The following is a 15,577-nucleotide window of genomic DNA, read 5'->3' as shown; positions in this document are numbered from 1 at the left end:
TTAATGGCATCTAGGTTATTAGATAATCTATCATATAATGTTCTTCTTCGACACAATAATGGCATCAACACTAGATACGATCTACTATTTCTCATGGTGAGACTCATCCCGGCAGAGATAAGACATCAGGACCCCGGCATCGCAGTTAACTATCCCGAAGCTCCAAAACAAAGGTTTTTTACTTCTTCGCCATGGACTTTGCTGTGCAACCGCTTTCGCATCCTCCTCCACTGGGATTACCACTGATAGGTAAACAGCATTGGGAACTGGGTCTTGGCTTCCAGAGTCTGGAGGGAAGCCTGGAGTGGGGGGCAAGAGTGTTGGTTGGATCAAAGGACGGCCCAAGGGTACTGTAGGTACCAAGGCCAAGAGCTGGGGATGGCTGGGGGGGGGGTAAGGGGGAGCGGGGATCAGAGAGGTGCTGGATCCCTGAATCCCAGGGTAGAGCGGTGGCCCACCTCGGGTAGGATGGTCATCGAGGATTCCCGAGCTAGGCGGTCTTTTCTTACATACTCCTCCACTCTCCATCCTTCCTAGCCCTTAAAAGAAAGTAGGTGGGCTGCCTGTGGAGAGAAGCACGGGGAAAGCAGAGAATCACTGGCTAGCAGGGCTGGGAAGAGGTGAGGACTCCAGGGAAGGGGACCCTAGAAGCCCTGGGACCGAGTTGAGGGGAAAACCCGGTAGCTGGATCGTGCTCTCGGAGCTCGGTTTTCCAGTCGGAGTTGTCCATACGCCGGGGTCCTCTTTCTCTTCCAGACTACTTCAGCCTCATGGGGTTTTCTCCCGAGGGACATCCAGTCCCCTTTACCGTAACCAAATCCACATGCTCCTTCCGCTGCATGGGCGGACTCTCGGCATTCCCACCCTCATCATTAACACCCGGAGGCTGGAAGTCCCTCCAGTGGGATGTTGCACGCGGCATTTTGAGCAAGAATAAAATTAGAAAGGGGGCACATCTGTGTGTGTATGTATATATTGGGGAAGATACAAAAATACAGTTTCCCTAGGGGGGGAAAAAAGTCTTGCACAGGATTCTTGGATTCAGAATCCAAACAGATGCTGTCAAAACCTTCAGGAGAGACTTTTCACATTTCCAGCTGCCCCATACCCTGTCCATCTAGGGGAGAGCCGTGTCCCCAGCAGAAGAAAAAGCAGGGGAAACTTCCTACTTCCCAAAGACCACTGTTTTATAAAAGGGATGGCACGGTAATGCTCCCGGCAGGCATCCCTACAGCAGCAGCTGCGCATCCGGCCCGCCTCCCTTCCCCCTCTTTCCTCCAATCCCGGAGCAGCCAGGAACAGCCCGAGTGGGGGAAGAAGGGCGGGGAGCTCCAGCTAGCACCCTTTCCTGGCGACCCGGCCCGGGATCCCTGCTCCGGGTGTTGCTTCCTCCTGCGTTCCAGTGAGCCAAGGAGTGGTGGGAGGCGCTTGGCCGTGGGCGGAGCCTAAGTAGGGCGGACCCTCCAGTCGCTCATTCCTGGTGCTGTCCATTGGTCGCCCGTGCGGTCACGGGGATGGGGGCGGGGCCCCAAGGCAGGCTCCGGTCCCGCCCCTGCTCGGAACCCGGTCCCGGATTGCACCCCCCAGCTGCACAGACATGACACAGACACACAGTCACTGCAGCTGCTGAGCGAGCCCGACGCTCTAGGCACGCGGCGGCCGCGGGACTATCCGGGAACTCGCACCACAGCGCCCGCCAGCGCGCTCCCACGCGGGTCCCCGCACAGAGGTTCCCGCTCGGCCGCGCGCGGGAATCGGGGATCGCGCTCCCTAGGCTCGCGGCTCCAGGCTGCCCACGGCGGCTGCAGCGGACGCGCGGCTCCCAACCCTAGCGCTCCGGGAAGCCGGCGCGTCTCGGAGGTGGCGACGGCGGTGGCGGGGGCCGCCTGCCCGGGTTCCCCGCACCCACAGTGCTGCGTCCCGCTCGCCGCGCCCCGGTGGCCGTGACCTTCCAACGGGCGCCTACCTCGGCCCCAAGCCCCCGGTCCCGCGCCCCAGGCCAGGGCGAGGCCCTTTCCAGCGCCCGCTTCTCGTGGAGCCGCGGGCGGGCGCGCAGGCCCGGGGAGAGGGTCACCGCGAGCCGGTACCGCTAGTCCTTGCACTCGCTCGCTGCGCTCGGCACCGGGGCCCGCTGAGCTGCCCCCTGCCTTGCTGCTGCTCCCAAGCCGGGGCTCCTGGAGCCGGGGGCGCGGCCGCACTCGCCTTGCCGGGCGGGTTGCAGGCAGGCCCTGCCCTGAAGGGACTAAGCGGCTAGGAGCGCAAGAGGTGGAGCTGGTAGGGCCGGCGGCCGTTCAACGTTTCTTCCTGGCGTTGGTTCCCGGGACCCAACCTAGGGCGGCCCCAGTTCCCGTGCCCTTGCGAGGCGCCACGGGCTTGGTAGATTCCTGGAGTGAAACAGCTCCCAGTAGCTGCCCAGGAGGAGGAGAAAGAGGAGATTAGTGCTTAGTGGGGCTACGGACCTTTCCTGTAGCATTTGGAGCCTAAGGCAGTCCCGAAGTCTGCGCTTGGGACCGACGGTTGGATTAAAACAGCACCTGCTGGGATGCCGATCCGGACCCCCTTCATTTCGTAGGCGTCAGTGTCACCACGCCATTCAGCTCTTCCGGAGTGTTCCTCTGCTTGGGGGTAGTCGAGGCCAAGGTAAGAGCCCTAGAGAACCTCTTCGTGAGGCGCTTTGGTGAGCAGTGCCGGACAAGTTGTCCAAACCTGTGGCTGGTACCCGGTGTGCTTAGGATGCTGGGGAAGAGGGAGGGCACACCGTTTTTGACTTGGCTTTGAGTACTGGAAAAGCAGGAGGTGGAAGACTCTAAATCTCCGGCGTCCCCAGAATCTGTGTCAGGCTCTGACAGACTCAGGCGGACAGGATGTTGGTAGGCAATAGTAGGGTGGGATGTGTGTGTGTGTGTGTTCCCTAACATCTGGAGATGTTGTTTTCCCACCACATTGGGACCCTTTCCCGACATTCTGCATTGCTCACCTACCTGCCTTTCATGATGGGATGCCCCGAGAACTTTCTTTCCAATTGGTTGAAGAGAGGTTTGGGGGTGTGCATCCACATTTTGCAAGAAGCTTTTTTAGGTTAGAGTGGTTGGTTGGCGTGGATACCCACAGGAGGAAGACCCAACCAACACACCTGATGTTTCTTGTTAAACTAAACTTCTTGTAGTAATCAGGGTCTAGCCAGAGCTTCCTGTGAATGCCATGGCTTCTGGAGGTTGGATGATGATTAAAGTTTGTGCATCATGGAGTTACGCTGTTCATCACTTTAAAATGCTCCCTATGTGTAACCACAGTTCTTTCCTACAAGCCATGTCTTTGCCTGTGTGAGATTTATTAAACCTATGCGCTTCCTCGAAACAATGTGCTTTTAAATGGGTCACGTCTGAGGGAGCAGATTGTTTTTTGCACACCCAGTCCATCCCCTGGGTGACCCTATTTAATGGGGATGCATTTTTTTCCCTCCTGTTCCTGTGCTGATGTACCTCGGTTGAGTAGGTTTCTGCTGAATTCTGAATCTGTGAATTTTGTCACTCAGTCCATTAAAATGATCTCCCGAGGGAGCAAAATAGCAGCTTACATTTTCCGTGAATGTCACAGGAAGTTTTACAGGGTCTTATGTAAGTGTCCCAAGAGAGAGAACTCAGACTCTCCCTTCAAGGGGACACGGGGGGGGGGGCGGGGGGGGCGGGGTAGGGTGGGCCGGGGTGGAGGTGGCACATCACCTAAATGCAGATGCCTGTACTGACATAGGTGAGGACACAAAGTGCTTATTCTCTTGTGGATTCAGTCACCTGAGGCTAATGTTCCTCTTGCCTCTCCTGCCTTCCCACCTCAGGATCCCTTTGATAGACTCAAGATAGGGGAAGGTTCTAAATTAGGAAGAGGACAAGTGGTGGTTTCTTTTCTCATCTCTCACAAATGGGTGACATGAATGAATTACTCACCAGTGTGCTGTGGCCTCACTAGGGGAGAAAAAAAGACTAAAGGAAAACTTGTATGAAGGTTTCACACATCTCTTGTGTACCTTTAGTTTTGAAGCATGCTTTTTACCTTAGTGAAAATTGCTTGAGAACACACATTTATCTAGCTGGGGCCTGAATTCCATTCAGAGGGGCAGAAGCTATCAGGATTCTCCCACAGACTGCCTGCAAATGGTCTGAATTGCGGACTAATTGTTTTGATGTGACAGGATGTGGATTCCTTTGGCTTTTAACATGGAACTGGAAGAGCCTTAGAAATAAAATCAAAGGTTTAATCCTCTCATAGGTCATGAGAATTCTTCTCCAGGTCTCCAAGGTTCTCCTAGGTTCTCTGTTACTGAGCTATTCTTTAAAGTCAATGCTTAAAGGCAGGAGGCTGCTTTTCCCAATGTTTCCATCCTTCAGCCACCTACCTACAAGACACTGGGGGGGTGGGGACTAGTTTTCTATTCTACCACCAAAGCACAAAGACCAAGAACAGATGCTAGAAACAACCATGGCTTCTTGTTAAAACTCATGATCATAACTTTTTGGTACCTAATTTGTACTTGTACTAGTGAATGGATTCCAAATATTTGGATGGTGAGTCTGGTTTAATCTACAATGTCATGTGGACAATTTGGGTGATAACTGCAAAGTGTTATGGGAAAATCTGGTAAGATTCAGTTGTAGTGTTTTAAGTATATAAGGGCTATACGTTTTGGGAAGATAGTCTCCTGTAAACTTTACCTTTTTAACACTGGGTCATACTAATTTTAAATTCCCTAACATCACTTGTAAATATCCCCCAATCCCCTTTGTAGTTCTGAGGTTCAAACTTATGGCCTCATACTTGCTAAGCAAGTGCTCTGTCTACTACTGATCTACATACCCAGCCCCTCCTTCTTGGGAGACGAGGGGGACTTTTGGACTATATAATCCAGTTCTCAAAAATAACACTTCTTCAAAACATCTCTGAAATTAATTCCATAAAGTTTCTTGCTGTCATCTCCTTAAAAGTACATTCCTTTCGCAGATGGTAACATATCATTTGACAGCATGATTGGACTTAGATGCTCTCTGCACTTTTAACAGTATTAAATCATTAGTGTCTGGGATTCTTCCAGCAAAATTAGAAGATAATTGGATTTCCCTAAAGAACAAAGCCCTTTGGCCCAGGTCTACGCATAGCAACTAACTCTTATGAAAGAAACACAAGGTAAGATGGAAGTGTCTAAGAGACTGCCCATTCCAGAATATTGGCACCCAAAGGACAAATTACACCAAGATCTAGGTCCTGCTAGAGTCTTAAGCCTGATTCAGCATCTAGAATTAGACTTCTTTTGGAACCTGAAAAATTTTGCAGGTTATTTCATTGCCTGGAACCCTGGGGTCTGGTAGATTGCATCTGTGACCTTTTACTCAAAAGTATAATGCATATGTAGGTAGTTTAAGGAGAACTGCTATTGTGGTCTAGGAAAAATGATCAACATAGAGTCTTATCCTATTAAGGCTTTATAGACTGATTCTCATAGGTACAGTATAACCAAGGGGTAAGAGATTGGACGAGGGAAATGCTGTTACAGTTGTCATTGAGTAAGAACCAGTGAAAGCCTGAGAGCATCTGGGCTGTGGTCCTAAGGCATGAAGGGAGTCTTATGAATTTGAGGGAAGCCCTTTGGCAGAGGTGGCAGAGGAAGCTGAGGCAGAACGCTGGCCTTCTGTAGGGTTGGTGAACGAGGTAAAGGTGTCTTGTGGCTGGATGTTCTCAGAGAGGCAAGAACAATGATGGTTTAAGGGTGTGGCTTCACTGCTGCTATAGTCTTTTATATTGTTGTCTTTATATATTTTATATAGTGTGATGTTGATATTTGGAAATCAGGTGGCAGATTCTAGTAGAGTTCAGTGTTCTAATATATATATATTTTAAGACTTCTAATTTAGCAAGTAGTGATTGATTCTTAATGTTGTGACAAGTGCCTTACACTATGCAGAGGTCATGGAGGTCTTTCATTTGGATCATTGTTAATCAGGGGTAGCAGACAGCCATCCACTCCTGCAAGCTGAGTACTACTGTGCAGGTGTGTTCAAAGGATGACTTTGAATTTCCTAGGTTAGTGGGAATAAGGGAAACAGAACGGCATATACTCCATTGTACATCATGTGGAATGGCAGCTGGAAAAGCAGAATTTCTAGGAAAGGAAACCTTGGAGTTGTGGGAGGTTAATAACTTAACAGGGCCCCATACTAGAGATTGTGCTTTAGCCTCATGCTCTGTGTAATCAAAGGGGGGCCAAAACTGGTTGCTGGGCAAGTTCCAAGAATACTAGTTGATTAACACATATTGTTATTAAACATAGACGAATGTTTGGATGTCCATTGTTCTCCATATAGAATTTTTCCTATCCTTTCAAAAGCTATTAGCAATGCAAATAAAGAAAGGATCCCTTCTCAACCCTTTGTCTGACTTCTGTGTATATGAATGACATCTGGGGTTTCATTGTGTAATTACAGCAGTGGGGGAAAGAGCTCAATTGCTTAACATAATACAGTATGGTGAGGGCAAAACTGCCTTCTGTTAGAATATTTTCATTTTGTCAGCTTTAGTTCCAGATAGAGTTATGGCTGTGTTTTCTACCAGAACAAGGTTCCAGTGTTATAACCATTTCCATTCTAGTCTCAACTTTCTTTGTTGTTGGAAGAGTTTTATAATGCTGAAAATGAGAGTATGTCTGTACATATCTTTCTACCTTTGTGTGTTGTGTTGGTAAACTCTAGTTTGTTCCTTCGTGTTGGTATCTGTGGGGGATTGATTCTTAGGTCCCTCCCCCTTAATATCAATTTTCGTAGATGCCCAAGATCCTTTTATAAAATGGTATAGTGTTTGCATAGAAACTATATTAACCTCCCATACAGTTTTATAACCTCTACATTATTTATAATACTTATGCCAATGTAAATGGTATATAAATACTTATTACAGTGTGATGTTTAGAAAGTAAATGGCAGAGCAAAAATGTTTAATATAGTCACAGTTTTTATTTTTAATTTTGTTTAAAAATTTAGTTTTACTTTATGTGTATGAGTGTTTTGCTTGAATGTAAAGTATATTGTATACATGCCTGTGCCCCTAGGTGCCAGAAGAGGACACCGAATTCCTTGGAATTGTAAGCTGTAAGCTGTCTGTGGATGCTGGAAACTGAACCCAGGTTCTCTGCAAGAACAGCAAGCGCTCTTAACTGCCATGTCATCTCTCCAGCCCTAGATACAATTTTTAATGCTTTCTGTGTGCTGCTGGTTGCATACCTAATAACAAACCCTCTTAGTATAGACTTTATAGGGCTGGCTGCATGTGGTGAGGAAGAGAATCAACAGTGGAGCTATGCTATCTGAGGGATAATAGAAAGAATGGCAAGTCAAAGTTGCAATTGTAATTTCCAGGACCATGTCTATTTAATTAAGAGCAGGAGCCCAGATAGAGGTAGTTTGTGTGTGTTTGTGTGTGTGTCTCTACATGTGTCTTAGTACTTGCCTATTTGATTTGCACCTTCCTTGCCTAGGTTGGTTAAAGTCAACTCAGGTGCCTAGTGTTCTCTAGATTCTGGGTACTATCTGTCCATAAGGCATTGCTTACCTTATATCTAGCAGTTTAGAGACTCAGAGATGGAAAGGGTCAACCTGAGCTAGTTAGTAGTAAGGCTTAGACCTACAAGTAGGGTTTTAGCTTTCTGCTCTGAAATGGGAAGAGACCTGGCCAATACAAAGGTGTGCTTATGAAGAATGTCAGCCTTTGCTCTTGGTTGCAGACTTCGTAAAACCCCTCTTACATGAGGCCTTGAACATATGTAAAAACTTGCTTGCTTGATTTTTGTGCATTTGGTGCAGATTAGTTGACCCTAGTCCATAGGTACTACTTGAGAAAGAAGAGCTTTGTGATTAAAAAAAAAACAAGCAAAAACAGTGTTGACTGTTTTTAACTGTTTCAAAGTGAAGTACATAAAAACAACAGTTGGCCCTTCTATAGTCTTCTGCCTGATGCCTTCAGAAGGAATCTCTTCCCTTTGACCTTGTAGGGGACAGGTTGGGTAAAGATGAAAGTACCAAAGTCAAGTCAGGAAGAGTGTGCCACAACTTGTTTTTGAGTTGCTTCTAGTCTCCCTGGGACAAAGTACACTGCTTGTTGGAAAGAAGAAATCTCAAGTGCAATGTGAATCTGCAAGTCTGTGTGATTATGTTAATATTGAAGCTAAATTGGTGAGTCCTGTATTTGAGAACTTGGCATATAAAAATCTTTTGTTAAAACCAAGTAATTTAAGATAAGTAATTGTTTGAGTTATGAAAGGATTTTTATTTTACAAAGTGATTTATTGTGGGCCTCCATTTAATAGCTGCTCCTTTATTGTATTTGAAATTATTTTATGAATACAATCCTGATGGACACTTTTAGGAGACTCACCTGTTAGGTAATATCAGAGACTTTTGAGATATAAACTAGCATGTCTCACTGGATAGCCAACTTCATCTACCATGAATCCCAATATCGGATGTGTTACAGAAAGAACAGGAGTTATTTAAATGGTCAAGTTCACTAACTAGCCACACAGAACAAGTAACTAAGTTAGCTAAGTGTTCCCAGGATTCTGACTTTTCATAGTTTCAGCTTTGATTTTTTTGTTTTTTGTTTTTGTTTGTTTGTTTTATTTCCTCTTAAATTGGGTGTGTATTCATTTGTGCATGTGCTAGTGCACATATGTGGAAATCAGAAAACAACTCCTGAGAGTCTTCTAGTGTATGGGTCCCAGGTATGGAACTCAGGTCATCAGGCTTGGCAGCAGGTGCCCTTACCCACTGAGCCATCTTGTTGGTTTACTTATCATAATTCTAAAGAAAAAACAATAAAAGTGGGATGTGTGTGTGTGTGTGTGTGTGTGTGTGTGTGTGTGTGTGTGTTAGCACTTCTTTCACTGCCACAGTCCTATCAGGGTTTTTGTGGTTGTCTTGTCTCTGACCCCCAAGTACTCAGAAGAGAATTTGTTCTAGGAATGGAGTGAAATGGAGGCATTTAAGGCTGCAGAGGTAATTTTTGGAGTTGCAGGTAATCACAGGTTGGGGTAGAATGGAAAGTACAGTCTCACCCATAATTTGAGCCTTTCTTGTCACATTATGAGGCTTTGCTTTGGACAGGCAGCAGACACTGAAGGAAATGGAGCCCTGACTACTGGGAGAATTTTGCTCTTAACAGGGTTCTTTTCTGAATTACCAAGGCCAATTGGGAAGAAAGGGCTTGGCTGATCTTTCCAGCCCTCCATGGTAGCATTAGAATTTAGGGGGATTTGCTGAAGTGTGCATTTCTTAATTTTTTTTTTAATTGAAAAGGAATTGGGTGTTGAGTGTTATTTTATTGTTAGTGATGGCTATTGCTTCAGACACATTGACGTGTATTTTTTCTTTTTGAGTAAGGTGATGGCTAACTGGATCACTCCCCCCTCCCTTTAGTTTCCAGAACAGTTGTATAGATCCTTAATAAGCCAACAGTGTGTACCAGCTTTGCTGACAGATACTGGCTCTCATCTGCGAGAGGCATTTACTGTTCTCTTTGGGAGACACAGGCAGAGGGATAGGGGTAGGTTCTTTTTCTACCTCTAGTGTGATGACTGGTGCTTAGTAGATCTGCACTAAAGTAAGTAGTTACAATGTTGGCCCCGAATGATCTATTTAGTGAATGAAGGGGTAACCCAGTTTTCACTGTTGAGGTGGAGTGATCAGGGAGGGGGAAAGTTTCAGCGGATCCAGGTGTAACCGAGATGAACTTGGGCTACCTGCAGCCACTTTACAGAGCTTTCATTTTCAATCTCTGATGGACATTTCAGATCAGCAAAATAAATTCTCTGAAGGTTCGTCTTTGTGTCTTGGACATTGATGGCCTTGTAAAATGGAAGTCAAGTGCCATACTGGAATGGGTCCTGTGTTCTTTCCACTGGATATATATGGATTTTAACTTACTTGGAATGAGAAGACTGGATATGCTCTAAAGATGGTTCACATTCAGATGCCAAGATGTGTTGAAAATGTCTTAAAGCATTTTTAGTACAAGCCTTAGAGTGACTGGGAAGGTTGACATTGCTAGTGCTGATGACAGTGGCTGTGGCATGACTTTGAATGGGGCTGTGGCTTTTGTGTTCGGAGGATCAAGTGGACTTCCAGGAGTGAAAGGAGAGACCCTACCTCAGTGGGAAAAGGTCAGGGAAGAGACCTCTGCCCTGTAGATGTCTGCCCTGTCTTTGCCCATCTCCTGTGGACTTGAGTTGCTTCATCTGGTCTCCTCAGGGCCATGAGTTAGCATGGACAGCTCCTCCCTGTGATCAGAGCAGCTGTGCTGGGACACCCACCATTCAGTCTGAAGGAGATAGCTGGGTCCCTAGACCCTCCTTCATCCATTCAGCCTGAAGTTGAACCCTCAGACCAGATCCTTCATCCCTGAGTCTTGGATACTGAGGCCAGTGAGGTAACGAGGATTCTCCACAGGGAAGGTGGGACTAGAGTCCAGGCTTCCTGTCCTCCACCATCAGCCTTTGGTTCCATTCTTGTACAACCCCATTTTTAGGCTCTGTCCTTAGCTCCCTTCCTGTCTTTCCACACACTTTTCTTCAGTCTGTTTCATACCTAATCAGTCTTCCTTAGTACAGACAAGCCTCCATTAGAGCCAGTTTTAATGACTTCATCTCTACAGCCCCCATAAGATGTGGGAGCTTATTCTTACACTTGAAGGATGCAAAGCTGACACTTGTCCAGGTCACCAGGACTCAGCTCTCAGTGGTTAGGTCTCCTCAGTTTGGTTGTCTGAGGGCTGACGTTGGCTTGGCTTCCCTGCCTTCAGCCTGTGTGACTCCCAAATTCTTGCTCTTTTTCTTAGATGACTTTGAGACAACTTACTTCCTTTACTGAGTTAGACCCTTCCCTTACTTTCTTATCTGTCTGGTTACAATCTCTCTTTCCTGACTGTAGGAAAAGACACTCCATGTCTTTATAATGTTCCCTTCGCTCATGGCGCCAACCTCCACCAGCCTCTTCCATGTGCAAGAATAGAGGTGCAGTGATCATTTATTTGTGTCCTAGACCAGGGGAAGGAAGTAGATGTAGATGCTAAAAAGGCAGGAACAAAAGGTGAAGCACACTGGCACTGTGCCTGGTAGCCTGAAGTGGTCAAAGAAGAGGCTGGTATTCCATTTGAGTCTTAGTGAATCTGAGATGAGACAACAGAGTGACAGGAGACAATGCCCAAACCAGAGCAGAGCCCCTCACATCTGCCTCGTGTTGTCATCATTCATTGTTCTCTTACTCTATTTATTTCGCTGTGTGGTCTGGGCACACCCATCTTAGAAGTCATGGGAACATCCCATAAGTTTCTAGCATTTTGAGATCCCTTAACAGACACGTGTTGAACCAAAGAGACTTCTGCTCTTGCCCTTAAGAAACAGAGCTGGGGAGACTGGGAAAATATGTGTGCTGAGCGAAGCACAACACAAGATACAAACGCGTTGCTGAGGCTGAGTAAGGGGTGGTGTTGGTGTTGGTGTTGGTGAGTGTTAAGCTGAAGGTGTTCATGGGAACCAGAAGTGGGAGTTGTTGTAAAACTCAATGGAAGAGGCAATATTTAAGTCAGGCCCTTGGATATGAAGTACTTAAAGCATGAGTGGTAGGTCAGGCCAGGTGAGGTTGACAAAAGCACAAATATCTAAATTGGGGTTTGAGAAGAAATCAGCTAGAGTCTGTTAGCAAAAGCATTGCAGATGCAATGAAGAAAGTAACATATACACACTGCTTTGACCCAAATGCCTTGCAGTAGACTGCATCTTCTGACAGTGGCACATTTGGAAATTCAGGTTCTGACACATGAACCTCTGTAGGACCCACTCAAGTGTAGCAGTATGCATGATCTAAAAATCCCTGGCTGGAATTGTTGGTATAGGACAGAGGCCAACAGATATTTCTGAAAACTTTCCCTGTCTTAATTATTGGCTCAACTTAAGCTTGACATTGACATTGGAGATACTTATCATTACTCATCATAAAAGCAACCTCGTTGGAATAAAGGCCATTTGTGACCCAGCCACAATCTAAAAATAGCATTTGTCCTTGGGTCGTGTTGGAGACAGCGCTTTAGTAAGTTAGTCTTGAACCTCTTTCACTGGAGTTTTGTTTAAATGGACCCAGGGTCATAGAACAATCTTTTTCTGGGTTTTCTATTATTCTCGATAAGGGATATAATAGAGAAAGTTCTTCTTTTCTTCACAAGTGGCTCCTATGGCACCTGCAGAGGGTTGAGAACAGACTGCTCAGAGTTTTTCTGTCTAGGCTGTGCTTCAAATTAGGAGCCTGGTTAGGGCTCTGCCCTCTACTCTCATGATTTCCATGAAGCTTCCTGTTGGGCTGTGGGGACAGTCTCTGCGTAATGGTGGAGTAATCCATTCTAGATAGCAGAGTCTTTTTTTTTTTTTTTTCCAAAGTAGGGTGTTCTACTCCCTTACAGAAGAGTTTTTTTATATCTTCTCATCTTTGGGTAATAAGAACTTTTCTAGAATGTTCTGTGGATTTACTCTCACTGACTCACAGCCAGTGACTGGAAACATCTACCTTTCTTATGGGACACACAAAGTTTGTTCTGAACCATCTCCAGCACAGTTGCTTCATCTCCTCCCCTTTGTTCCCCTCTTATAATCCACCCATCCCTAACTCCATAGTTTCCCTACTTATTGATTGTTTTCCCTAAACCTGACAAGGTCTGTACTTATTTTCTTTGCCTGCTCAGCTCCTTCCTTCACTCCTGCCTGGGTTCTTTCTAGTTCCCATTTGAAACCAACTTAAGAAGTCCTTCCTAGCTTTCCTGGTTCTGAGTGCTGAATGTCATTGGTATTGTCCTCTGCTGAGTGCTGCCATCTTGTCACAGTTATGACTCTCTCACTAGCCTGGGGCTTGCCTGTCTTCATGACGTACTGCACCCAAGGCCCTTTGTCAATTCTGGGCTTTATCCTAAACCCAGAAGTAATGTGTGACCAATAAATGGTTACAATGCTGTTTTAGATTTTGTGGTATATACTGGGCTGGTGTAATGTGATATTTTCCTGCTAGACCTGGAGGGTCTCCCTTTCCTGCAGAGGTAGCTAGGATGATGTGAATTTGCATTCTCAACTGTGCGGACTGCATGCTCCTTAGCACGAAGTAGAAGGGGTATACTGATGCCTTCAGGTGGTAGTGGAGAGTAAATGAGAAAAAGAAATAAAAGGAGGATGTAACTGCTCCTAGGTGTGGTAGAGGAGAAGGTTTATTGTAGAAATGAGGGAGAGCATAGCCAGAGGCAGAGACATCTGGGAGAGTCCACAGTGAACATGACCCTAAGCCAGGCCATGTGAGAAGTGGGAGGGGAGAGCCAGATGACCAAGAGGCTAGGAGGGTAAAGGTAAAAAAGGATAAAAAAGGATAGGTGTAGTCACAATGGCAGGATTATATAGGGGAGGGCAGCTATGGGGAGGGCAGTCCATTCCCTGGCCTGGAGAGTGCAGGGTATGCCAGCCAGGTTCTCAGTGTCCTTGTACATCAGTTGATCCTTTCCTCTGTTTTCTACTATGCTATCTTCATTCTCAGGAAAGCTCTCCCTATAGGATGACTGTGGGGGTTCCTTTAGCCTGTCTTCCATCTTACCCAACTCATCATAGTAATAGTCTTATACTGGTAGATGAATCACATCCCAGGAGCAGGTTGGGAGAGGGGATGAGTCCTGTTTGAATGGCTTTCCATAGTTCTGTAGGGAAACTGACCTGAAGGTTTGAAGCCGCCATGCTTATTCTCTTGCGTGTGCTTCCTCTACTGCCCCAGCCACCAGTGTCTCATATTGGGATGTCTACTTACCCACTGACAGGATGGTGTGGGAGTTGCCATCCATTTTCTACATTTGTCATTTCAAGACCTTAGTTGAAAGGACAAAGAATCCTTGACACAGTACATTTTGTGTTTTCTTTTTCTTTAATATGGTTTTATTCTTTAAACATCTTAAAAAGATACATTAAAAATTGTGGACTCCATGTGGATTAGTTTGCCAGGGATGACATAACAATACTGTATGGGGGTGTGTAGGAATACTTTAACAACTATTGTGGAAACTGGCCATTATCCTTTTAATCCAAGCAGTGATGATTGCCCATATTCAATGATACTCTCATAAGATTGGGCCTGTGAACACTCCTGTGATTCTAGTCACTTCCTCCTGCCCATTCCTTCCCTAGCTGTATGTGGTCTTGGGAGATGCTCCAACATACAGTAGAAGATTGACTGGGATGGGATTCCAGTGGTGCAGGTTTTCTGAGGTCATCAGAGGGGTGGGACTTTTGGTGGTGCTCTATTTTGGGGTTAGCTTTACAGCTGTAAACAATTTTAGCTGTGGTGAGCCCAATAAACTTGGGTTCATCACACTGAGCTTGGATGGGATAATTTCTTTGGTCTGTTACTGGTATCCTCTCTGGGTGATGTTAGATCATGTCTCTCTATGAAAAGTGCCATCACCAGTGCAGAGATTTATTTTCTAATAGTTCTGAGGCCACAGTGTGTCAGGACTGTGTCTCCCAAGGCCTGCCTCCTTTGTTTTTACATGATCTTCATTCTTTGTCTACAGGGCTCTAATTTGCCCTTCTGTTATGGATGAAACCACACTGGATGAGGATAATGACTACATTTTACCCACATTGCCTCCATGAGACACCCCTCTCCAAACACAGTCACATCTTGATTTGCTGTGGGTAATATCAGACTGCAGTATTTGAGCTTGATGAGAAGCCATTATACTGCCCTTAGCAGGAATGTGTTTAATGCAGTCTAATGGGTTATATTTGACCAGCAAACTTTGAAACACAAATTTTTAGCAGATTCTGATCTGTCAATGTAGACAAAACAATCCAGGGATGGTTTGTTCACAGGCTGCTGTTTGAGAACTCCTTTTCCTTTCGAGGAATAGAGAGGGGACAGGCATATCGCAAACAGGTGGGTTGCTTAAGTGCTTAGAATGAGGTGGTAAGGATCAGGACCATTATCTGCTTAGGCTCAGTGCTGTTTTGTTGGAATTGCAGCATTGCCATTATCATTACAAAGAAAATCCCAAGGGTTGTCTTTGTTTGTAAAATGAGCTTACAAAAGCTGCCCTAAAATACAGCTTTGTAGCAGTGAGATGGCCTGCATTTGTCAGAACTGTCCTCTCTACTCTTTGCATGGAGTAGTAGATCTGTGGTCAAAAGCTCTGCTGGAGTCTTCTGGTGTTAGAGCTGGTGTGTGACAATCTTGTTTTATGTGTCTTAGGGACCACATTTTGCAAACATAGGGGTTCGTAAGTGAATTGACCGAATCACAGAAGGGCTACTTTTGTGTTGAAATGATTTTCATGTATTCTCTGAGCTCATCATCTTTAACACTAGACAGATAACAGACCTGCCCATTTATCTATTTTGTCAAGACATTGTCACTCTTCTTGCTTGTGTGTTAACTGTTGTTTTAATTGCCGTGTGCTCATTGTCTGGCCTGTCTGGGTTGGTAATGGAGCATCAGATGAGGAGATGTGGTGATAGGCTTTGTCT

The 15,577-nt window shown here is 45.8% G+C and overlaps 1 protein-coding gene across 2 annotated transcripts in view; it reads left to right on the top strand.

Annotated features, from left to right (window-relative positions):
- The first annotated feature begins 2,387 nt into the window (after positions 1 to 2,387).
- The window catches only part of Large1 (LARGE xylosyl- and glucuronyltransferase 1), a 535,843-nt gene continuing 522,653 nt past the window's right edge, over positions 2,388 to 15,577 (top strand). For both annotated transcript variants that reach the window (XM_059264258.1, XM_059264260.1), the window contains exon 1: positions 2,388 to 2,640. The gene's annotated coding sequence lies outside the window, so the exon portion shown is untranslated. The remainder of the gene's footprint in view (positions 2,641 to 15,577) is intronic.

Source organism: Peromyscus eremicus, chromosome 5 (genome assembly GCF_949786415.1).
Source record: "Peromyscus eremicus chromosome 5, PerEre_H2_v1, whole genome shotgun sequence".
NCBI classification, from domain to species: Eukaryota; Metazoa; Chordata; class Mammalia; order Rodentia; family Cricetidae; genus Peromyscus; species Peromyscus eremicus.
Note: the sequence above shows the minus strand (reverse complement) of the source record. Positions and strands in the feature narration are given on the sequence as shown.